Source organism: Lithobates pipiens, unplaced genomic scaffold, assembly GCF_037356315.1.
Source record: "Lithobates pipiens isolate NorthernLeopardFrog02 unplaced genomic scaffold, aLitPip1_a1.2 Scaffold_8, whole genome shotgun sequence".
In the NCBI taxonomy this organism is placed as follows: domain Eukaryota; kingdom Metazoa; phylum Chordata; class Amphibia; order Anura; family Ranidae; genus Lithobates; species Lithobates pipiens.
This window is the reverse complement of record NW_027507903.1, coordinates 102,802,083-102,826,102: the sequence shown is the minus strand read 5'-3', so window position 1 is coordinate 102,826,102 and position 24,020 is coordinate 102,802,083. Positions and strand designations below refer to the sequence as shown.

At 42.6% G+C, this 24,020-nt stretch overlaps 7 non-coding genes across 7 annotated transcripts; 2 read left to right on the top strand and 5 right to left on the bottom strand.

Annotated features, from left to right (window-relative positions):
* Window positions 1-1,574: 1,574 nt before the first annotated feature.
* TRNAD-GUC (transfer RNA aspartic acid (anticodon GUC)) lies at window positions 1,575-1,646 on the bottom strand. The gene has a single exon. It is a non-coding gene; the product is annotated as a tRNA-Asp (tRNA).
* A 265-nt stretch (window positions 1,647-1,911) lies between these two features.
* TRNAD-GUC (transfer RNA aspartic acid (anticodon GUC)) lies at window positions 1,912-1,983 on the top strand. Its single transcript has one exon. It is a non-coding gene; the product is annotated as a tRNA-Asp (tRNA).
* Window positions 1,984-4,002: 2,019 nt separating this feature from the next.
* On the top strand, window positions 4,003-4,076 carry TRNAI-AAU (transfer RNA isoleucine (anticodon AAU)). Its single transcript has one exon. It is a non-coding gene; the product is annotated as a tRNA-Ile (tRNA).
* Window positions 4,077-5,940: 1,864 nt separating this feature from the next.
* Window positions 5,941-6,012, bottom strand: TRNAD-GUC (transfer RNA aspartic acid (anticodon GUC)). The gene has a single exon. It is a non-coding gene; the product is annotated as a tRNA-Asp (tRNA).
* A 2,241-nt stretch (window positions 6,013-8,253) lies between these two features.
* TRNAD-GUC (transfer RNA aspartic acid (anticodon GUC)) lies at window positions 8,254-8,325 on the bottom strand. The gene has a single exon. It is a non-coding gene; the product is annotated as a tRNA-Asp (tRNA).
* A 2,263-nt stretch (window positions 8,326-10,588) lies between these two features.
* On the bottom strand, window positions 10,589-10,660 carry TRNAD-GUC (transfer RNA aspartic acid (anticodon GUC)). Its single transcript has one exon. It is a non-coding gene; the product is annotated as a tRNA-Asp (tRNA).
* Window positions 10,661-13,424: 2,764 nt separating this feature from the next.
* TRNAD-GUC (transfer RNA aspartic acid (anticodon GUC)) lies at window positions 13,425-13,496 on the bottom strand. The gene has a single exon. It is a non-coding gene; the product is annotated as a tRNA-Asp (tRNA).
* Window positions 13,497-24,020: the final 10,524 nt, after the last annotated feature.

Here is a 24,020-nt window from a genome sequence, read left to right as displayed (position 1 = left end):
ATTTTTTACTTTTTGCTATAATAAATATCCCCAAAAAATATATAAAAAAACTTTTTTTTCCTCAGTTTCAGACGATACATATTCTTCTACATATTTTTGGTAAAAAAAAAATTGCAGTAAGCGTTTATTGATTGGTTTGCGCAAAAGTTATAGCGTCTACAAAATAGGGGATAGTTTTATGGCATTTTTATTAATATTTTTTTTTTACTAGTAATGGCGGAGATCAGCGATTTTTATTGTGACTGCAACATTATGGTGGACACATCGGACAATTTTGACACATTTTGGAGATTATTGGCATTAATACAGCGATCAGTGCGATTAAAAATGCATTGATTACTGTAAAAATGTCACTGGCAGTGAAGGGGTTAACACTAGGGGGCAGTGAAGGGGTTAAGTGTGACCTAATATGTGTTTCTTACTGTAGGGGGCGTGGCTTGGCGTGTGACATCGCTGATCGTCGTTTCCTATGACAGGGAACAGACGATCAGTGACAGGCAACTAGGAAGCATGAGGAGAGGTTAGTTTACACTTACCTCGCCCCGTTCTTCAGCTCTGTGAATTGATTGCGGGACACCGGCGGCGATTTTGTCCACGGGTCCCGCAGCCACCGGTCACAGAACTCAGGACCGGGTCGCGAACGCGCCGACAGCGGCACGTGTAACCCACTGATGGGCTCTTAAAGGGAAACGTACCTGTACATGCTTGTGCCCAGCCGCGCCATTCTGCCGATGTATATCGGCGTCAGGTGGTCCTTAAGTGGTTAAGCTATACAGAAATTTACTGGTTGGTGACAGATACAGGTCCACCAGCACCAGTTCAACATTATTAATAAGTGCAGGACAATAACAAAGCGGCCATCCGGACCCAATTATAAAGCCAGTAATCTAAACAGAAGCGATCATGGACCAGAAGGCTATCCCCTCTAGAAAAGATTGTATAGGTAGAGTGGTATCCCACCCAGGGTTTCTTGAGACTTAACATCCAGCCACCCACCAGATGGGTCTCTTGGAAAATACAAATGTGAGGGTGATATTTCTGGAGAAACGCGTGGGAAATGCGGGAAACACACAAGACTCGCTGCGTTTACTGCATAGCAATCACGCAATCTTCTGCGGGTGTCAATGTTAGATTAACAACACCCCAAAAACAGATTGCAAAGCACAATGTGATTGCTAGAATCGCATTGGGTGTGAACACCCAAGCAAGGCGATTTAAGTGTGAAGAAGAAAAAATGTATGGTTCAAATCGCACTGCATAGGCATCGCATGTGATGTGCACAGGAATGCGGTGCGATTCTCCTGCAAATCACATGTGGTATTCCGCACACCCAGGCTCAGGGTAACCAGATATTAGAAACCGAAAAAAGCTAAATAAATACTGTACAATAAAAAAAATCTTTTTTTTTTTAAAGTAACCAGTGTTAAATGATATAAATTTTATATAAAGGTCTACATTACATGGTGATATGAGATAAAAGGATTTTAAACCCATCACTTTTCATATAGGCAGAACTGCGGATACATTTTTCATTGCTAATATGATTTTGGTTTTTGTGGCTAAAAACAAATAGCCTCCCCGTCGGGGAATCGAACCCCGGTCTCCCGCGTGACAGGCGGGGATACTTACCACTATACTAACGAGGACTAGCTGAAGAATTTTGAGCCCATGGCAGAATCCAGCATCATATACTAAACGAATAGAGGGGGAAAAAAATAGCTTGGTGCTCATGTGTATGATTTTGGAAATGTTTTGATAGAGTTTTCATACCCATAATGAAATAATAACATCTGGTCTTTACATTTCAAAAATCATACACGTGAGCACAAAGCTGGATTTTTTCATTTGTCACCTCTATTCGTTTATTATATGATGCTGGATTCTGGCATGTAGGTTAGACACAACAGCTAGTCCTCGTTAGTATAGTGGTAAGTATCCCCGCCTGTCACGCGGGAGACCGGGGTTCGATTCCCCGACGGGGAGGCTCTTTTTTTCATCAGCAAAAATATTATTAGCAATGAAAAATGTATCTTCAGTCCTGGTCATAAAGTACCTATATGATTAGTTCTCGTTGGAATAATGATAGGTTTAACCACTTAAGCCCCGGACCAATAAACACCCTAAGGAGCAGAGATCTTTTTACAATTTCGCACTACATTGCTTTAACTGGTAATTGCGCGGTCATGCAATGTTGTACCCAAACGAAATTTGCGTCCTTTTCTTCCCACAAATAGAGCTTTCTTTCGAAGGCCATAAAATGCCAAAATGCGACGCAGACCCTGACCCTAAAACCTAATTGATATCACCCGCCGGGTGATCAGGGGGTTAAACCTTTATTGGGTAATAAATGGTGGGTGCCCCAATGCTATAAAAAGCAAACTAACCAGAGTCACCCGTCACACTTATACGGTGATCACTGGTGAAAGGGTTAACTAGGGGCAATCAGGGGGTTCAAATTTTTATTAGGTAGTATATGGGGGTCCCTGGCGCTATATAAAAACCTGACAGGGAACCTAAATAACTAACTGGCTAACCAGCGTCACCAGTGACACTTATACTGTGATCGCTGGGGATCGGGGGGGGGTTTGTGTGCCTGTGTGTACCTACATGTCAGTGTAGTGTTGGTGCACACTTACTTTCTGTCTTCTCCTCGTAGTCCGGTCAAAAAGACTGCCCCGAGGAGAATGACATCACTTCCTCCTTCCTGTGTATACAATACACAGTGGGAGGAAGCTTCTCATTGGCCAGGAGCGATCGAGAGGGGGTGGCCAGAAACCAACGGCCATCCCCTCATCACGGATCGCTCCTGCAGCAAACCAGACCGCCGTGTCCAGCGGGAGGGGGTCCGATCGGACCCCCACCCGCTGGAAGGCAGGCACGTACATGTACATGCTTGTGCCTGCCTGTGCCATTGCGATAACGTACAATGGCAATACGGCGGTCCTTAAGTGGTTAATGTCCTTTTATCTCATATCACCATGTGCCTTACCCCTTTAGCTAAAATTCACATCATTGGTTACTTAAAAAAAAAATGCACTGTCTTTGCTTAGATCATATGGTTTCTACTTCCTGGCTACCCTGAGCCTGGGCGCGCCGAAGACCGCATGTGATTCGCACAAGAATCCTACTGCATTCCTGCGCACGTCACATGTGATGCCTGTGCAGTGTGGTTTGAGCAATACATTTCTTCCTTTCCACACCTGAATCACCTTGCTCACCATGCAATTCTAGAAATCGCACTGCGTTTTGCAATTTGTTTTGGGGTGTCGTTAATCTAACATTGACTCCCGCAGAAGATCGAGTGGTTGCTATGCAGTGTGATGTGGGGAAATGTAGCGATTCTTGTGTGTTTCCCGCATCGCATTAGTGTGAACCAGGGCTCAAGGTAGTAGTGACATTGGGCTGCGCTGATGCCCCCGCAGACAATTCATCGTCACCATCACTTTCAGGGAGATCTCGTACATTGGTATGTAAATAAGCTCATTTGGTATTGATACATGTGAAAAAAAAAATAGTGCGTAGAGGAATAGAGGAAACGCATTTTAGTATCGCATGTATTCTTTTAGTCTGTAATAGTGGACTGTGTACATGTGCTAATTTTATTTTTTTAGATGGATTGTGCCATCTAATAAAACTTCTACAGTTAGTCCTCGTTAGTGTAGTGGTAAGTATCCCCGCCTGTCACGAGACCGGGGTTCGATTCCCCGACGGGGAGGCTCTTTTATTCATCAGGCGTTATTAGCAATGAAAAATGTATCTGCAGTTCTGGATATAATGGCGGGAAGGCACTGATTTTTTTTCGTATGTACATATTCATGTTTTCCAGCCACAATAAACCAAACTACTGTTAGAGAACACAGATTATAAAATCTATTACATTGTAATCTGTCTATGCTTGTTGAATCTGGAAATGTAACTCTTTTGTTTCACACAATGTCCTACAGTTACAAAAGTATCTAAAAAAAACAATTGCTAAAATTGAAAAGTTCTGTCACTCAAGGTGGCCGGTTAGCTCAGTTGGTTAGAGCGTGGTGCTAATAACGCCAAGGTCGCGGGTTCGATCCCCGTACGGGCCATGTAGGTTTTGTTATTGATTCATTAGAGTTATTATTAAAGTGATCTAATAAATCATTCCCTTAATTTCTGTACTAAAACAACCAATGTGCGTTTATTTCACATAGGTCCTTATTCAATTACATTTTGTTCAAAAATATGAACAGATAAGAAAATCCACCAAAAAGAACGATGGAGGAAACAAACATAAACAATGGGGTTAATGTAACAATACAAAGGTCATTCAGGTTTTTAGGTTTGCCAGAACAGGGTATCAGGCTAGGTTCACATGATTGCGATGCGGGAAATGCAGCAAATCCTGTGCGTTTCCCGCATTGCAATCTCACAGTATCCATGCGTTCTGCTGTGTGTGTAAGTTATCTTAAAGCAGGGTTCCACCTAAAACACTGAGGCACTTTTCTTGCGTTTTGTGGGACGTTCTGAAAAGTCCTGCATTCAAATGAATGGGCAGCGCGTCAACACGTGTGCTTTTAACCCTTTCTTCGGCCCCTTGGTTAAAAGCTTTACCACCGACGCCTGGCGCTTTCAGTGTGAAAGTAGCGTTACGGGGGAAATTAGGACTCACCAAACTGCATGGTGCTGTGGCAATTGTTCGGCGGTCATAAAAATGCGCTTGTTTGCTGATACGCGCTTCTGATAAAGAGCAGCATGCATTTTGCGCAATGTTCCCAACGGGCATAGCTGTAAACCAAGGAGATAGGTCCACTTTAAAGGGGTATTCCAGCCAAGATTTTTTATTTTTCCCGTTTCCTACTGCGCACGCGTGAGTCATGTGGCACGTTGTTTTTGGGAGGAAGTGTCGCGGAATAGGAAGAGGCAGATTAGGAAGACTACCTAGCAACAGCGGTTTCAGGTAAGTTAAAAAAAATGTTTAACTTTTTTTAACGAAGGGAAACAAGCAGTGGATCCTCGCGGCTTCATTACCCGTTTCCTACTGCGCACACGCGAGTCACGTGGCATGTTGTTTTTTGGGAGGAAGTGCCGCGGAATAGGAAGGGGCAGATTAGGAAGACTACCTAGCAACACCGGTTTCAGGTAAGTTAAAAAAAAAATTTTTTACATTAAAAAAATTAAGATTATTAACCACTTGACATTCGCGCTATGGCCGAATGACGGCCACAGCGCAGATGTTCAAAACAAAAGCTCAGTGATCGTTTTTTTTTCTCCCCACGCTGACAGCGGAGGAGAAAAAAAAAGCCAATCACCGGCTCATCTTAAAGGGACATCGGTACCAAAATGAAAGAGGCAATTATTCTTCATTTATGCCATCTGACAGTGCCCACAAGTGCCATCTATCAATGGCCTCCAGTGGTGCCAATCAGTGCCACCTAGAAGTGTTGCCTATCAGTGTAACTGATCAGTGCCCATCACTGCCACCTATCGGTGCCCATCAGTCCCGCCTCATCAGCGTACATCAACGGCGGACATAAATTATCTGTTTTAAAATTCTATAACAAAATAATAACATTTTTTTTTTTTTTTAATTCAGTCTTTTTAAAAAATTTTAACAAAAAATAAAAATCACACAGGTGATCAAATACCGCTTTTTTTTATTCATTTGGGTACAGTGTTGTATGACCGCGCAATTGTCATTCAAAGTGCATTAGTGCTGAAAGCTCAAAATTGGTCTGGATAGGAGGGAGGTTTAAGTGCCCAGTAAGCAAGTGGTTATGCATTTTTCTTTGGGTGACACTCCACTTTAAGCGCTTTTTTGGAGTATTGTGTTAGATAAAACAATTAAAAACAGAGATAAAAGGTCATTAAACTCACCAATATAATATTGAGGACTAATATGTAATTTCTTATAATAGCTATTTATTGGTGATAAACACCTGATTTGGACTTTTGTAGCTGAAAAAATTGAGCCTCCCCGTCGGGGAATCGAACCCCGGTCTCCCGCGTGACAGGCGGGGATACTTACCACTATACTAACGAGGACCAGCTGCCAACTTTTCTGACAAGCCAGTCCTCTGTATATAGGGAGATCTGCATTACAATTGAACTGTCATTCTATATAGTAATATGCCTTGTATTAGATAGAAGCTCTCCCATGTGACACTATAGCAGTGAAGAATCCCTATGTACCATCTCAGCAGCTTCTACATTGTCAATGTATCGTTATTAATAAAGTGACACTCTATTAGTGCATCAAAAAACAAAAGTCCATAGATACAAAGAAAAACAAGTAGAGTTGTCAAGGAAAAGATCCGCTTGTGCAATGTGCCTTCAATCGACAAAACAAGTGATGATGTGATTCCTTCACCAATAAGCAAGATGGACTCTCACCTCAAAATATGGACCCCTGATTTAACAGACAGGTCAGAAAACGCATGTTCCCATCATGGGTAAATCACAGCATTCAGTAGATATAGCGGTAGTGCTCAAAGATTGAATCCTTTTCAGTATCCTCAAGTTAATATGATTCCATATAAAAACATAAAGAACAAAATCTAGTGCTCTCCGTAAATAGAATAAATAGAGTGAGAATTTTAGTGGTATTTATTCACCACTGCAGTTTTTTATTTTTTGTGCGATAAACAAAAAAAGCCGTCAATTTTTAAAAACAAAAAAAAGAATATTTTTTACTTTCTGCAATATTCAATCTGCCACATCCAATATTTAAAAAAAAATAAATAAAAAATAAATCTAATTTCTTTATCACTTTAGGCTAATATGTATTTTGCTACATATTTCTGGTAAAAAAAGTTATCGTGTCTACAAACGATCGGATAGATTTATGACATTTTTATTTATTTCTTTTTTACTAGTAATGGCAGCGATCAGCGACTTAAATCAGAACTGAGATACTGTGGTGGACAAATCAGACACTAATGCCGCGCACACACGATCAGACTATCCGGCGGACTTAGTCCAGTGGACAATCCGTCGGTCTTTCCAGTGGAGGTCCGCCGGACTTTCTGAACGAGCGTACCTTCCCACACATGAATGGAAGAAGGTGGAGGCGAACAAGAAGACTGGGCCAATGCTAGTAATAGAGCTGGAAGAAGATAGGGGAGGAGCCCAGCAGAAGAGTGCGGAGAAGTCGGAAGAAGACCCCCGAAGTCGTAAGAAGACCCACCGGACGGGAGAAAGCCGGGCTCCTCCGCTAGCAAAAGATAGCAGAGGAGCCTGGCGAGAAGACCCACTAAGTCAGAAGAAGACCCTTGGAGCTGACTAATAAACTACTTTAAAAACCGGTGTTGTGTGTTTTTTATTTACACTTTTTTCCCCAGGTGAATGGGTAGGGGGTACATCGTACCCCATACTCATTCACACAGAGTGGGGGGCTGGAATCTGGAGACCTCTTTATTAAAGGGAGCTCCCAAATTCCGATAAGCTCCCTGCATGCAGACCCCGACAACCAACGGCCAGGGTTGTCGAGAAGAGGCCCTTGTCCTCATCAAGATGGGGACAAGGTGCTTTGGGGTGAGGGGGCCGCAGGGCACCCCCCTTCCCCAAAGCACCCACCCCATGTTGAGGGCTTGTGGTCTGGTATGGCTCGGGGGTGCTCGCTTGTCCCCACCCCCTTTCCTGATCGGCCGGGCTGCGTGCTCAGATAAAGGTCTGGTGTGGACTGCGGGGGGACCCCCACGCAGTTTTCTCAGCGTAGGGGTTCCCCTTTAAATCCATAACAGGTGACATGTTAATGTCGCCGATGGAGATGACGACATTGACATCCTTCGCTAGTCCCAACTACCTGGAGTCATGTTCAAAATGAACGGACTTTACTCCATGTGTGGGCAAGTTTGTTCATTTGAAAAGTCCGGCAGACTAGCACACAGATGAGCGGATTGTCCGCTGGACAATTTTGAGTCAAGACTTCTTTCAAAGTCCGCCGGACTTTTGGGAAGAAAAAGTCCGCCGAATTGCCTGAATTGTCCAGCGGTCTCTGGTCCACCAGACTCAGTCCGCCGGATAGTCCAATCATGTTTACGCGGCATTAGTGACACTTTTTGGGGGACCAGCGACACTAATTCAGTGATCAGTACTAAGAAAAATGCACTGTCACTGTACTAATGACACTGGCTGGGAAGGGGTTAACATCAGTGGTCTCCTCTTGAAATGTATCCCTCTTTAAACTCACCAATATAATATTGAGGACTAATATGTAATTTCTTATAATAGCTATTTATTGGTGATAAACACCTGATTTGGACTTTTGTGGCTGAAAAATTGAGCCTCCCCGTCGGGGAATCGAACCCCGGTCTCCCGCGTGACAGGCGGGGATACTTACCACTATACTAACGAGGACTAACTGCCAACTTTTCTGACAAGCCAGTCCTCTGTATATAGAGAAATCTGCATTACAATTGAACTGTCATTTTATATAGTAATATGCCTTGTATTAGATAGAAGCTCTCCCATGTGACACTATAGCAGTGAAGAATCCCTATGTACCATCTCAGCAGCTTCTACATTGTCAATGTATCGTTATTGTTACAACATACAATGTTGCCACCTTCTGGAATATATTGGTAACTGCAAGAAATAATTGATCTGCCATAAGTCTAGTTCTAAACTAAACTGGTTCTTTCAATCAACTGTTATAGAAGTGTTCCTTTTACTGGTTTGCTTTTTTGTCATTACAAAATGATGCAGACGGGTAAAAGAATCAATTTGGGCATTTAGAGGTGGCATGGGGAAGGTATTTTATGAGAGGGAGGAAAACACTGGCTGTAGTATCACCTTCTCACCACCTGCTTTAATCACTTACCCCCTGGAAGTTTTACCCCCCTTCATTACCAGGCCATTTTTTGCTATATGGCGCTGCGTTACTTTGACAATTGACGCTGTACCCAAATAAAATTGATGTCCTTTTTTTCCCCACAAATAGAGTGAGAATTTTAGTGGTATTTATTCACCACTGCAGTTTTTTTTTTTTTGCGCGATAAACAAAAAAAGCCGTCAATTTTAAAAAACAAAAAAAAAAAGAATATTTTTTACTTTCTGCTATATTCAATCTGCCAATAATCCAAAAAAAAAAAATCGAATTTCTTCATCACTTTAGGCTAATATGTATTTTGCTACATATTTCTGGTAAAAAAAGTTATCATGTCTACAAACGATCGGATAGATTTATGACATTTTTATTTATTTATTTTTTACTAGTAATGGTAGCGATCAGCGACTTAAATCGGAACTGAGATACTGTGGTGGGCAAATCAGACACTAATGCCGCATACACACGATCAGACTATCCGGTGGACAATCCGCCGGTCTTTCCAGTGGAGGTCCTCCGGACTTTCTGAACGAGCGGACCTGCCCACACATGAACGGAAGAAGGCGGCGGCGAACGAGAAGACCGGGCCAACGCTAGTAATAGAGCTGGAAGAAGATAGGGGAGGAGCCCAGCAGAAGAACAGAAGAACGTGGAGAAGTCGGAAGAAGACCCCCGAAGTCGGAAGAAGACCCCCGGATGGGAGAGAGCAGGGCTCTTCCGCTAGCAAAAGAGGAGAAGATAGCAGAGGAGCCTGGCGAGAAGACCCCCGAAGTCGGAAGAAGACCCCTGGAGCTGACTAATAAACTACTTTAAAAAACTGTGTTCTGTGTTTTTTTTGGGGTGCAATTCCACATATAACTATGGCATGTGTGAGCAATATATCATTTAGTGACAACTTTTTGTAAACTTTTTTTTTTGTGTCATTATTCAATCACTTGGGACAAAAAAAAAATATTCAATGCGCTCAACATGCCCCTCAGCAATTTCCTTGGGGTGTCTACTTTCCAAAATGGGGTCATTTGGGGGGTTTTGTGCTATTTTGGCATTTTATGGCCTTCGAAACTGTGATAGGTAGTGAGGAGTGAAATCAAAAATTTGCACCCTTAGAAATCCTGAAGGCAGTGATTGGATTTCGGGGTACCGTACGCGGCTAGACTCCCAAAAAGTCCCACACATGTGGTATCCCCGTACTCAGGAGAAGCAGCAGAATATATTTTGGGGTGCAATTTCACATATAACTATGGCATGTGTGAGCAATATATCATTTAGTGACAACTTTTTGTAAACTTTTTATTTCTGTGTCATTATTCAATCACTTGGGACAAAAAAAAATATTCAATGGGCTCAACACGCCCCTCAGCAATTTCCTTGGGGTGTCTACTTTCCAAAATGGGGTCATTTGGGGGGGGGGGGTTTGTACTGCCCTGCCATTTTAGTACCTCAAGAAATGAGATAGGCAGTCATAAATTAAAAGCTGTGTAAATTCCAGAAAATGTACTCTAGTTTGTAGACGCTATAACTTTTGCGCAAACCAATAAATATACGCTTATTGACATTTTTTTTACTAAAGACATGTGGCTGAATAAATTTTGCCCTAAATGTATGACAAAAATTGAGTTTATTCGATTTTTCTTATAACAAAAAGTAGAAAATATATTTTTTCTCCAAATTTGCGGTCTTTTTCCATTTATATCGCAAAAAATATAATATTGAGGACTAATATGTAATTTCTTATAATAGCTATTTATTGGTGATAAACACCTGATTTGGACTTTTGTGGCTGAAAAGATGAGCCTCCCCGTCGGGGAATCGAACCCCGGTCTCCCGCGTGACAGGCGGGGATACTTACCACTATACTAACGAGGACTAGCTGCTGACTTGTCTGACGAGCTATTCCTCTGTATATAGGGAAATCTGCATTACAATTGAACTGCCATTCTATATAGTAATATGCCTTGTATTAGATAGAAGCTCTCCCATGTGACACTATAGCAGTGAAGAATCCCCCTCCCAGTCACAGTGTCACTGATTGCAGTGATCATTTATTTTCTGATCACTGCATTCAGTGTCAGTTGTAAAAGTAAAAAGTGTCAGGGCAGTTAGTGTTAGGTCCAGGGTAGCCCCCTACCACCCCCCCAATAAAGGTTGAACCCCCTGATTGCCCCTAATTAACCCTTTCACCCCCTTTTGCAGTGTCACTAAGCAATCGTTTTTCTGATCGCTGCATTAGTGTCGCTAGTGTCGCTAGGTAGCTAGTTATTTTTTTAGGTTCACCGCCAGGTTTTTGTAGCGCTAGGTACCCCGATATACTACCCAATAATGGTTTTAACCCCCTGATTACCCCTAGTTAACCCTTTCACCCCCTTTTGCCAGTGTCACTAAGCGATCATTTTTCTGATCGCTGCATTAGTGTCACTAGTGTCGCTGTCGCTAGGTAGCTAGTTATTTTTTTTAGGTTCACTGCCAGGTTTTTATAGCGCTAGGTACCCCCATATACTACCCAATAATGGTTTTAACCCCCTGATTGCCCCTAGTTAACCCTTTCACCAGCGATCACCGTATAAGTGTCACTGGTGACGCTGGTTAGCCAGTTCGTTATTTAGGTTCCCCGTCAGGTTTTTATATAGCGCCAGGGACCCCCATATACTACCTAATAAAAATTTTAACCCCCTGATTGCCCCTAGTTAACCCTTTCACCAGTGATCACCGTATAAGTGTTACGGGTGACTCTGGTTAGTTAGTTTGCTTTTTATAGCATCAGGGCACCCACCATTTATTACCCAATAAAGGTTTAACCCCCTGATCACCCGGCGGGTGATATCAATTAGGTTTTAGGGTCAGGGTCTGCGTCGCTCCAGGCAGCGCTAGGTTAGTGCCAGTACCGCTAACACCCACGCGCAAAGCATACACCTCTCGTAGTGGTATAGAATCTGAACAGATCAATATCTGATCAGATCTATACTAGCGTCCCCAGCAGTTTAGGATTCCAAAAAAACGCATTGTTAGTGGGATCAGCCCAGATACCTGCTAGCACCTGCGTTTTGCCCCTCCACCCAGCCCACCCAAGTGCAGTATCGATCGATCACTGTCATTTACAAAACACTAAACACATAACTGCAGCGATCGCAGAGTCAGCCCTGATTCCTGCAATCGCTAACAGTTTTTTTTGGTAGCGTTTTATATTTAAATCCGGAAGGCAGTGCTTGGTTTTCGGGGTCCCGTACGTGGCTAGGCTCCCAAAAAGTCCCCCACATGTGGTATCCCCATACTCGGGAGAAGCAGCAGAATTTTTTTTGGGGTGTAATTTCACTTATGCCCATAGCATGTGTGAGCAATATATCATTTAGTGACAACTTTGTGCAAAAAAAAAAAATTGTAATATTCCTGCAACTTGTGGCAAAATATAAAATATTTCATGGACTCAACATGCCTCTCAGTAAATAGCTTGGGGTGTCTACTTTCCAAAATGGGGTCATTTGGGGGGGTTTAGTGCTATTTTGGCATTTTATGGTCTTCGAAACTGTGATAGGTAGTGAGGAGTGAAATCAAAAATTTGCACCCTTAGAAACCCTGAAGGCAGTGATTGGTTTTCGGGGTACCGTACGCAGCTAGACTCCCAAAAAGTCCCACATATGTGGTATCCCCATACTCAGGAGAAGCAGCAGAATATATTTTGGGGTGCAATTCCACATATAACTATGGCATGTGTGAGCAATATATCATTTAGTGACAACTTTTTGTAAACTTTTTTTTTTTGTGTCATTATTCAATCACTTGGGACAAAAAAAATATTCAATGGGCTAAACATGCCCCTCAGCAATTTCCTTGGGGTGTCTACTTTCCAAAATGGGGTCATTTGGGGGGTTTTGTGCTATTTTGGCATTTTATGGCCTTCAAAACTGTGATAGGTAGTGAGGAGTGAAATCAAAAATTTGCACCCTTAGAAATCCTGAAGGCAGTGTTTGGATTTCGGGGTGCCGTACGCGGCTAGACTCCCAAAAAGTCCCACATATGTGGTATCCCCGTACTCAGGAGAAGCAGCAGAATATATTTTGGGGTGCAATTTCACATATAACTATGGCATGTGTGAGCAATATATCATTTAGTGACAACATTTTGTAAACTTTTTTTTTCTGTGTCATTATTCAATCACTTGGGACAAAAAAAAAATATTCAATGGGCTCAACATGCCCCTCAGCAATTTCCTTGGGGTGTCTACTTTCCAAAATGGGGTCATTGGGGGGGGGGGTTTGTACTGCCCTGCCATTTTAGTACCTCAAGAAATGAGATAGGCAGTCATAAATTAAAAGCTGTGTAAATTCCAGAAAATGTACTCTAGTTTGTAGACGCTATAACTTTTGCGCAAACCAATAAATATACGCTTTTTGACATTTTTTTTACTAAAGACATGTGGCTGAAGAAATTTTGCCCTAAATGTATGACAAAAATTGAGTTTATTCGATTTTTCTTATAACAAAAAGCAGAAAATATATTTTTTCTCCAAATTTGCGGTCTTTTTCCATTTATATCGCAAAAAATATAATATTGAGGACTAATATGTAATTTCTTATAATAGCTATTTATTGGTGATAAACACCTGATTTGGACTTTTGTGGCTGAAAAGATGAGCCTCCCCGTCGGGGAATCGAACCCCGGTCTCCCGCGTGACAGGCGGGGATACTTACCACTATACTAACGAGGACTAGCTGCCGACTTTTCTGACGAGCTATTCCTCTGTATATAGGGAAATCTGCATTACAATTGAACTGTCATTCTATATAGTAATATGCCTTGTATTAGATAGAAGCTCTCCCATGTGACACTATAGCAGTGAAGAATCCCTATGTACCATCTCAGCAGCTTCTACATTGTCAATGTATCGTTATTGTTACAACATACAATGTTGCCACCTTCTGGAATATATTGGTAACTGCAAGAAATAATTGATCTGCCATAAGTCTAGTTCTAAACTAAGCTGGTTCTTTCAATCAACTGTTAATAGAAGAGTTCCTTTTACTGGTTTGCTTTTTTGTCATTACAAAATGATGCAGACGGGTAAAAGAATCAATTTAGGCATTTAGAGGTGGCATGGAGAAGGTATTTTATGCTTGGCTAAAAAAGAGAGGGAGAAAAACACTGGCTGTAGTATCACCTCCTCACCACCTGCTTTAATCACTTACCCCCTGGAAGATTTACCCCCCTTCATTACCAGGCCATTTTTTGCCATATGGTGCTGCGTTACTTTGACAATTGACGCTGTACCCAAATAAAATTGATGTCCTTTTTTCCCCCACAAATAGAGTGAGAATTTTAGTGGTATTTAAAGAGGAAGTAGACCCTGATGGGTTTACTTCCTCTTTGATTCCCTGCAAAGGTAAATGGACTACTACTACTACATTTTGAACGTGACTTGAGGTACGACGGGACTAGCGAAGGAAGTGAATGTCGCCACCTCCATTGGCAAGATTGACACGTTGCTAGCCCCATCGCCTGGTATGGATTTAAAGGGGAACCCCGAAAGTCCATATCAGACCCTCAGACCCTTATCCGAGCACGCAGCCCGGCCAGTCAGGAAAGGGGGTGGATACGAGTGAGTGCCCCCCCCCCAGCAGTACCAGGCCGCGTGCCTCCACCCCAAAGCACCTTGTCCCCATGTTGATGAAGACAAGGGCCTCTTCCCGACAACCCTGGCCGTTGGTTGTCGGAGTCTGCGGGCGGGGTGCTTATCGGAATCCAGGAGCCAGCTTTAATAAGGGGGCCTGCAGATTCCAGCCCCCCACCCTATGCGAATGAGTATGGGGTATGATGTACCCCTACCCATTCACCTGGGAAAAAAAGCGTGAATAAAAAACACACAACACAGGTTTTTAAAATAGTTTATTAGACAGCTCCGGGGGTCCCGGGGGATGCCAGGACTGTGACATCATAAAGGGTGGGGTCACCATGTGACATCACCCGGTGACCCTCGCCGCACAACGCATCCCTGGCATTACAGCCGGAGAGAGCGTCGTGTCAACATCAGAAGAAGAGAAAAAGGAAGAAGAAGTTGGCCGCGACGGCAAACGAGAAGACTGGGCCAACGCTAGTAATAGAGCTGGAAGAAGATAGGGGAGGAGCCCGGCAGAAGAACAGAAGAGCGCGGAGAAGTCGGAAGAAGACCCCCGAAGTCAGAAGAAGACCCCCGGACGACGACAACGAAGGAGAAAGCCGGGCTCCTTTGCTAGCAAAAGAGCAGAAGAGCATAAGATAGCGGAGGAGCCCGGCGAGAAGACCCCCGAAGTCGGAAGAAGACCCCTGGAGCTAACTAATAAACTACTTTAACCACTTGACCACTGGGCACTTAAACCCCCCTCCTGCCCAGACCGATTTTCAGCTTTCAGTGCTCTCACACTTTGAATGACAATTACTCAGTCATGTAACACTGTACCCAAATACATTTTTTGTCCTTTTTATCCCACAAATAGAGCTTTCTTTTGGTGGTATTTGATCACCTCTGGGTTTTTTATTTTTTGCGCTATAACCATATGTCTAACTACCTATCAATGTTGAATAGACTCTGTGTTAAAAATATTTGTTTCATTCACACAAGGGACATTGATAATTGATCTCTCTTGGATAATTAGCCTGTTCAATAATTGCTTGCTTATTTGCAAATGTATCTAAAAAAAAGAAAGAAAAAATTCTAATGTATAAAACATCCGTAATCAAGAGTCTGGAAATTCAGCGCTGGCAGCCAGTGACCTGAAATATCTCTCTCTCTCTCTCTCTCTCTTTCTCTCTCTCTCTCTCTCTGTATATATATATATACACACACCACACACACACACACACACACACACACACACACACACACACACACACACACACACACACACACACACACACACACACACACACACACACACACACACACACACACACACACACACGAAGCCATAAAACATTGGGAATGAAGTAAAAAAGGATCAGAAGCTAGACTTTTTACAAATGTAATTGCAAAAATTCATAATATTTGATCATGATTTTTTTTTTACAATCATGGACACCTTTGAAAATGGTTAGTAAGGCTGACCTGCTATATTTTTTCTCTATGTGCCTATAATACAATTAACACAACACTGCAAGGGAACAAGTGTCATGGAAGTTTAAAATATGGATTAATGCTTTAGCCTTGTTTCTAAATACATTTCAATATAAGAAATATATTTTTTAACAATTTACATATTATCTTTAAAATACCAAGATGGCTGCATTCCTCAGCTCAAGTTTGCAATTGCTCACTTCGGGTCACCAGCCCGGGCAATGAAGATGGAAGACTACGAGGGACCCCCTAGCAACAGGCATTTAGAGGTGAGTAAAACATTTTTTTTTCCAATTTTTTTTTTTTTTAAGAATTTTAAACTATTTTTTTTATTTTTTGGTGGCAACACCACTTTAAAGCAGAATTAAACCCAAAAGCAAACATTTATTATTTGCAACTTACTAAAGCTAGCTACATAGTAAACAATTTTTATTGTTCCATTTCCTTAAAATTTACCTTCAGCTATATAGTGCAAGGACCTGCCTGATTGCATAAAATTTGAAAGTGTTTAGGTTTGACCTCATATTATATGGTTTTGGTAAACTTAAAGGAAAATTGTACCAAAAAATTGTATAATGCATAGCCAGCTTAATTCTTATGCCCGTACACACGGTCTGACTTTCTGACGGAAAATGTTCGATGGTAGCTTTTTGTCGGACCGTGTGTAGGCTCCATCGAACATTTTCCATCAGAATTTCCGACACAAAAAATTTGAGATCTGGATCTCAAATTTTTTTCGACAAGAAAATCAGTTGTTGGAAATTCCGATCGTGTGTACACAATTCCGATGCACAAAGTTCTACGCCTGCACGGAATCAAGCAGAAGAACCGCACAGGCTATTTAACTTAGGCATTAGATTCGATTGCTCTATTCGTTTCATTTTTTAGGCTTTCTGTTATCTATATATTAATCTGGTGATCCAGGCAGTAAGTCTGTTGTTTTTCAACAAAAAAGCTTTCTGGCAGTTACAGGGATGAAATAGTCCATTTAAAGTGGCGCTAAAACGTCCTATCCTTGTCAGCCAAGGAGGCTGCCTTCTTATCCTTTTTACCCAAGAAGGCTTCCATCTGCCATCATAACTGATTATAATGTATTAGCTGGAGTTCAGCTTCAATTTGTTAATGTACTTAAATCTGCTAGTACTTTCAACACCCCCTCCCATCAGACTGACAATGCTGCTGAACAAATCTGCCCCTTTTCTCATTCATCCAGAGTGGCGTCTGTATAATAGAGAAAGTATGTTACTGGCCAGGTTACCCAGGGGAAATAGAGGGAAAAAAGCCTAAAAAAGAAAACTGATACAGTCATCACATCTAATGATTGGTAAGCTGCAAAATATAATATTTTTGGTTTGGGGTTTAATACCCCTTTAAAATTCAGAGTTGTTGGAATAATGACAATAAATGGATTAAGTCTTTTCTTTATTTTTTATAAAAAATTAAGAGAAGGTGAAGGGAAACTTTAGGTTTGCATCCTCCCCTTGATCATGTTAACAGACACTCCATAAATAGATATCTTGCATCATAAGAGTTCATTTTTTTGTCTTAGTTTAAACATAAAGTACAAGAAAATGCTATGATTAAAGCTAAACTGAAGACAAACAAATAATTATACAAATTATATACATATGAGAGTTGTTTTAACTGGCTGATTTTATATTTCTGTCCAGCCAGTCCTGAGATTTACACATCTCTGTCTCACAGTTTGCTCAGGTAGAGATATAGAGGTTTATTTACTAAAGCTGGAGCGTGCAAAATCTGGTGCAGCTGTACATAGAAACCAATCAGATTCCATCTTTTTTTTTTGTCAGAGCTTTATGTGGTTGTTACAACCACTTTATACTATAGGCAAGACTATAACTAGGCTTACCTGTGGCTACACTGGATATCTCCTAAACATGAATGGTTTAGGAGATATCCCTGTATTTGCATGTGCCATAGTCATCGGCACATGTGCACTTAAAGAGGAAGTAAACCCTGATGAGTTTACTTCCTCTTTCATTCCCTGCAAAGGCAAAGCATAATGGACTACTATGCATCGCATAGTATCCCATTATGTGTCACTTACCTGACATAGGAGCCAGCGAAGTCGCCGCTGTCCCCTGTAGTCCGCCGCATCCATCTTGTTGGTGGGGTCTCGCAGCTCCACCGCTGTCATTCGGCGAAGACGCGATGACGTCACTCCCGCGCATGCGCACGGGAGCCGACACACGCGGCAGCTCCGTCGCTGAGAATGCCGCGCTCAGTGCGCCTGCGCGCCGCTGTCTACGGCGCATGCGCTGTCTACGGTGCCCGTTTTCGGGTAAATATCTCCTAAACCATATAGGTTTAGGAGATATTGCTTGGACCTACAGGTAAGCCTTAATCTAGGCTTACCTGTAGGTCAAAGTGGTTTGTAAGGGTTTACAACTACTTTAAGCAAACTGAAGCAACGGTGCATAAGTGCCGCTGCTTCAGTTGCACTTTGCCGTTACCGGCGACTCCCACGTGCATGCGAGGGAGTGATGTAATCGTGGCTCCGGCCAATCACCGTGCCATGGTACCCGGAAGTAACCCCCCAGAGAGATGTTGGCTGCTGGAGCGGTGAACAAGGACCATTGCGGGGGCTTCGATCTCATGTAAGTAATTCATAATACTATGCATACTAGCTCATTATACCTTTGTCTTGCAGTTTTTTGGGGGAATTTTTTAAAAGGGTTTATAACCACTTTAATTGAATAAGTTAAAGTTAGGAAGCTGAGATGGACTCTCCAGTTTTACTAAGTCAACCCCTTGTAACATACAGGAAAATCTCTGTGTGATATAATAAGAACCTCTAATGGGGTCCCTAGACAGTTTTGTTTAGCTTTAGATTAATTATCTGAAATCCTACTGTCATTTGTTTTTGTTTTTTCCAAATCTTTAAAATATTTAAAATATTTCTCTATTTCTCAAATTTTTTTGTCCTTTCTTTCTCTATATCTGGGGTTGTTAAACTTTCTATTTGAAGACCCAGATAAGAAAATTGTCACCAATACTGGAACCTAAAAACAAAAGTTTTACTAAAACCTGAAAAAAAAACATATACAAATAAAAATGGCTGTAAAACAATAATAAAACACACATTTACACACACACACACACACAGGAAATAATGCAGATCTGTTTTTATAATACATCATGGGGGACTTGGGCCAATCATAGGTGGGTGTGCACTAGGTGCCCCGCGCCCAGGCGCCATGAGCTAAGGCAGAGGGGGGCACTGAAGCTCAGGTGCCACGGATCCCCCTCCCGTGTGCTATCACTGCTGGCAAATGATAGCAGTGGCGACAGGTCAGAGGAGGAGAAACTGTGCTCGGCCCTGATCGCCGATGTAAGGAGAGCTTTCTACCCATTTATCCTCCTGCCTTGGTGGCAAGTGACACTCTGCATCTGGTGGCAGGTGATGGTGACAAGTGACACGCTGCATCTGGCAGCAGGTGAAGGTGGCAAGTGACACATTGCATCTAGTGGCAGGCAACGGTGGCAAGTCACATGCTGCATCTTGTGGCAGGTGACGGTGGAAAGTGACATGCTGTATCTGGTGGCAAGCGATGGTGGCAAGTGACACGCTGCACCTGGCAGCAGGCAAAGGTGGCAAGTGGCATTCTGCATCTGGTGGCAGGTAATGGTGGCAAGTGACACGCTGCATAAGGCAGCAGGCGGAGGTGGCAAGTGACATGCTGTATCTGGAGGCAGGTAATAGTGTGACAAGTGACACGCTACATCTGGTTGGCAGGTGATGGTGGCAAGGGACATGCTGCATCTGGCAGCAGACAAAGGTGGCAAGTGACACGCTGCATCTAGTGGCGGGCGGCAGTGGCAAGTGACATGCGGCATCTAGCGTCAGGCAACGGTGGCAAGTGACCCTCCCTGCTGGCAAATGATAGCAACTGCATCTGGTGGCAGGGGATGGTGGCAAGGGACATGCTGCATCTGGCAGCAGACAAAGGTGACAAGTGACACGCTGCATCTGGTGGCAAGTGACAATTTCAGGGCTCCCACTGATTCTGCATTATGGTGAGTTAAACTATTTCATTATATTTTACAATGTAATAATAGAAATGCGATTTGATAATCCTGACAGCATATCAAGCATGGTGCCTGGATGATTTAATTGTTAACACCAGCCATTCACCCAACAAGTCAACCCCACCGCTGATCAACCCTGAGACTACACCCCCACCCCCCACACGGGCCACTCTGATGTACAAAGGCTCCACCACTTTCCTCAGGCAGTGCACGCCCTCCATCCCCTCCCTGGCTCAGTCAATGGCAGACGGGCATCAGTAACAAAGCGTGCTCCTCAGTTCACCAGTTCGCTCTGCATGGAAAAGATAATTTTGGGGTGCAAAAAATTTGTAGGCTGTCGAGCAGCCACTGGTGTTGTTGGAGGTTAGGGCCGGGGGGTTGCTGTATATGTTCCAGGGTCAGATTTGGGCACTTGCACGAAGGAGGAGGACACGGGCATGCGCATAGGGGGTAGAAGTCCCAAAGCCGCGGAAGAACTCCTAAGGGGAAGGGGAGACTTCTGATGTAAAGAGGGATTCTGGCATAAAGATAGACACCTGATGTTCAGTAAGAGGCTATTGTTGTAAAGAGGGACTCTGATGTTAAAGGGGGACTTCTGATGTAAAAGGAGACTCTTGATGTTAATAAGGGGGCTCACGATGTGAAAGGGGGCTCCTGAAGCTGAGCATGGAGCTCCTGCTCTTAAGGGGGGACTCCTGATGGGAAGTAGGGTTTCTGTTGCTGTTGCATGTAAATCTGTCTTCCTGATAAATTACATTTTTGTTTTAATTATAATATAAAATAATGGATGTGGGGACCTTTTGGTGGGCATGATTTTTTTCTCTCCTGTACATACCGCCCATTGTAATACCCTTCACACTCCTCTCCTGTACATACCGCCCATTGTCATATCCTCCACACTCCTCTCCTGTACATACCGCCCACTGTCATACCCTCCACACTCCTCTCCTATATATATCGCCCACTGTCTTACCCTCCACATTCCTCTCCTGTACATACCGCTCACTGTAATACCCTCCGCACTCCTCTCCTGTACATACCGCCCAGTGTCATACCCTTCACACTCCTCTCCTGTACATACCATGCACTATCATACCCTCCAAACTCCTCTCCTGTACATACCACCCACTGCCATACCCTACAAACTCCTCTCCAGTACATAGCGCCCACTGTCATACCCTCCACACTCCTCTCCTGTACATACCACCCACTGTCATACCCTCCACACCCCTCTCCTATACATACAGCCCTCTGTCATACCCTCCAGGGGAGGGGTGTGGTGGGTTTTAAAAATGACGGTATGTACAGGAGAGGTGTGTAGAGGGTATGACGGTAGGCGGTACGTAAAGGAGAGGAGTATGGAGGGTATAACGGCAGCCATCTTTAAACCTTGGGGTCCCATAATCTGCTATTGCCTGGGGGCCCCATGAGTTGTCAGTCCACGCTGTAACAAAGTCCCGCTTCCTAGACTGGCTCCTGTAATAGATTGGACACTGATCCTATAATGTGAAATTGAATCAGTGTGACATGTTTCATAGGAGCCACAAACTGGTCTAGGAGGCGGGACTTTGTTACAGAGGCCGCTCAGGGGATTCAAATCCAAGCTCCATGACAGTAGGAGATCATCGCTGCTCTGTTTGATCCAGGGGTACTGGTAGGCTGCAATTGGTGGGCACTGGTAGGCTACAATTGGTGGGCACTGGTAGGCTGCAATTGGTGGGCACTGGCAGGCTGCAATTGGTGGGCACTGGCAGGCTGCAATTGATGGACTGATCTCTTGTATCATTTCCGGAGTCTCTGACCATCTCTTGTACCTTGTCCGCAGTCTTTGACCATCTCTTGTATCATGTCTGCAGTCTCTGACTAGCTCTTGTATCATATCTGCAGTCTCTGACAATCTCATGTTGATACAAGTTTTCTTGGCCATTTTTCAGAGAATATGAATAACACAAAAACGTTTCTTTCACTCAGGGTTAGTGTTTGTCTGAAGCCATCTATTATCGATCAACTTTGTTTACTTTTTTTAAATCATAAAAACATCATAAACTACACAAATGACCCTGAGCAAAAGTTTACATACCCTGGTGATTTTGGCCTGATAACATGCACACAAGTTGACACAAAGGGGTTTGAATTTCCATTAAAGGCAACTATCCTCACCTGTGATCTGTTTTCTTGTAATTAGTGTGTGTGTGTATAAAGGGTCAATGAGTCTCTGGACTCCTAACAGACCCTTGCATCTTTCATCCGGTGCTGTTCTGATGTTTCTGGATTCTGAGTCATGGGGAAAGCAAAAGAATTGTTAGCTTTTTTTCATTATTAAAAACGTAGCCCCATAGAAGCCATTGTGGATGTCCGTCACCATTCTTGCAAATTTTAGTAAAGTCAAGAGGAATAAAATATTTGATGTATATTTTTTTTTTAGTAGTTTTTTTTTAAAGTTTGTATAGCTCTCTATACATATTTTTGCTGTCAATCATAGTCAGTGTGCTATCAATCACCATTGATCTGATGATTTTGCGTTTGGATAAAAGTTAATTGATGAACCATCCCAAACATGCCAGGGACATGGGTCCATATCCATAGTTTAAGAAACACTGGTCTATGTAAATATGCATATATATAGGCAGACAGATATTTAGACCAGTAAACCATTCCAGTAATGTATGTTTTAGTGTCTTATCCCTAATCCTCTTTCTCTGTTCCCCGCCATAATGTATTTTCCTTTTCACTGTTTTGTGTTTTACTATTTTCTCTAACTGCTATTTGCCATGCTTCCACCAGTATTTTGTGACCACTTGGTATCACATTTTCAAACACTGGTCTTCTCTCACTTTAGGAAACCAATTTTTTTGGGACAAAACTATAGAACAGTAAATAGTTGAGGGCACCAATTTCTTGAAACATTGTTAAATGTGCTCTAGTGGTGCCATGCCAAGGTAGTTTTAAAGGTCGCTTTTGGACTTCTCTCCATCCGTAATAAAAGTACAGGGAAGGGATGGAGCATGCTGCCAGTGATGTATTAACTGTAGGTAAATCTAGACAGAAGAAATCTGAAATTGTTATCACTACAACATTATAAGAAACTGTTAATGCCGGTTCACACTACATTGACTTGGGATCCGACTTGTAAGTCCTCAAGTTGCCCCAAGTCGCTGGGCATAAGAAATGCCAGAAAAGTGAATGAGAGCCGTCTTAATGTACAATACTGAAGTCGCTTCGACTTCAGAAAAGGTTCCTGTACTTCTTGAAGGCGACTTGTACCCATAGATTTCAATGGAAGTCGTCTCCAAGTTGGATCTCCATCTATATTGAAGTGCCTTTACAAGAAAAAGAAAATAACTTACCCAGATACTCCCCACATTTACTCAGGCCACCCCCTCCCTCCCACAGAGCTGATTATTCTGTGATTGGCCACAGCCAAAGTCGTCTGTTCTGGAGGCGACTTTAAGTTGTAAGTTGCTCAAAGTCACGCTGAAGTCACCTCCAAATCGCCTTGCAAAGTCACGCTGTAAGTCGGATTGCCCCTGAGTGAGTAATCGCAGGTGAACAACACAAAATTGTAAACTTCCTTAAAAATTAAGTTTTTTTTAATTTCTTTTGGAAAAATGCATTTACACTTTACGAACACATGCTGGGAAAGAACATTTTATCAGTGTCTCGTTACTGAATTTTTATAGGTTTTATCTTCCCAAATCTTCCCCAATCTTGCCTTATTCATGTCATCATTTTTCGGCAGCACCTATATTCCCAAGCAACTATTTTCAAGGATGAAGCACACAAAGGGCAAAATTAGAACCAAAATATCTGATGAGTACCTTGAGAATTCATTGAGAGTTGCTACTACATCTATCAAACCAGATATTGATGCATTTGTTTGTCACATATCACACTAATGTTATGTTGATCTCTTTTGCTTTTGTAGTGAAAAATATGCATATTATTACATTGGGGTTGATTTACTAAAACTGGAGAATGCAAAATCTGGTGCAGCTCTGCATAGAAATCAGCTTCCAGGTTTTTTTTTTGTCAAAGCTTAAAGTGGTGTTCCCATTTAAAAAAAATAAAATAAAAGTCAGCAGCTACAAATACTGC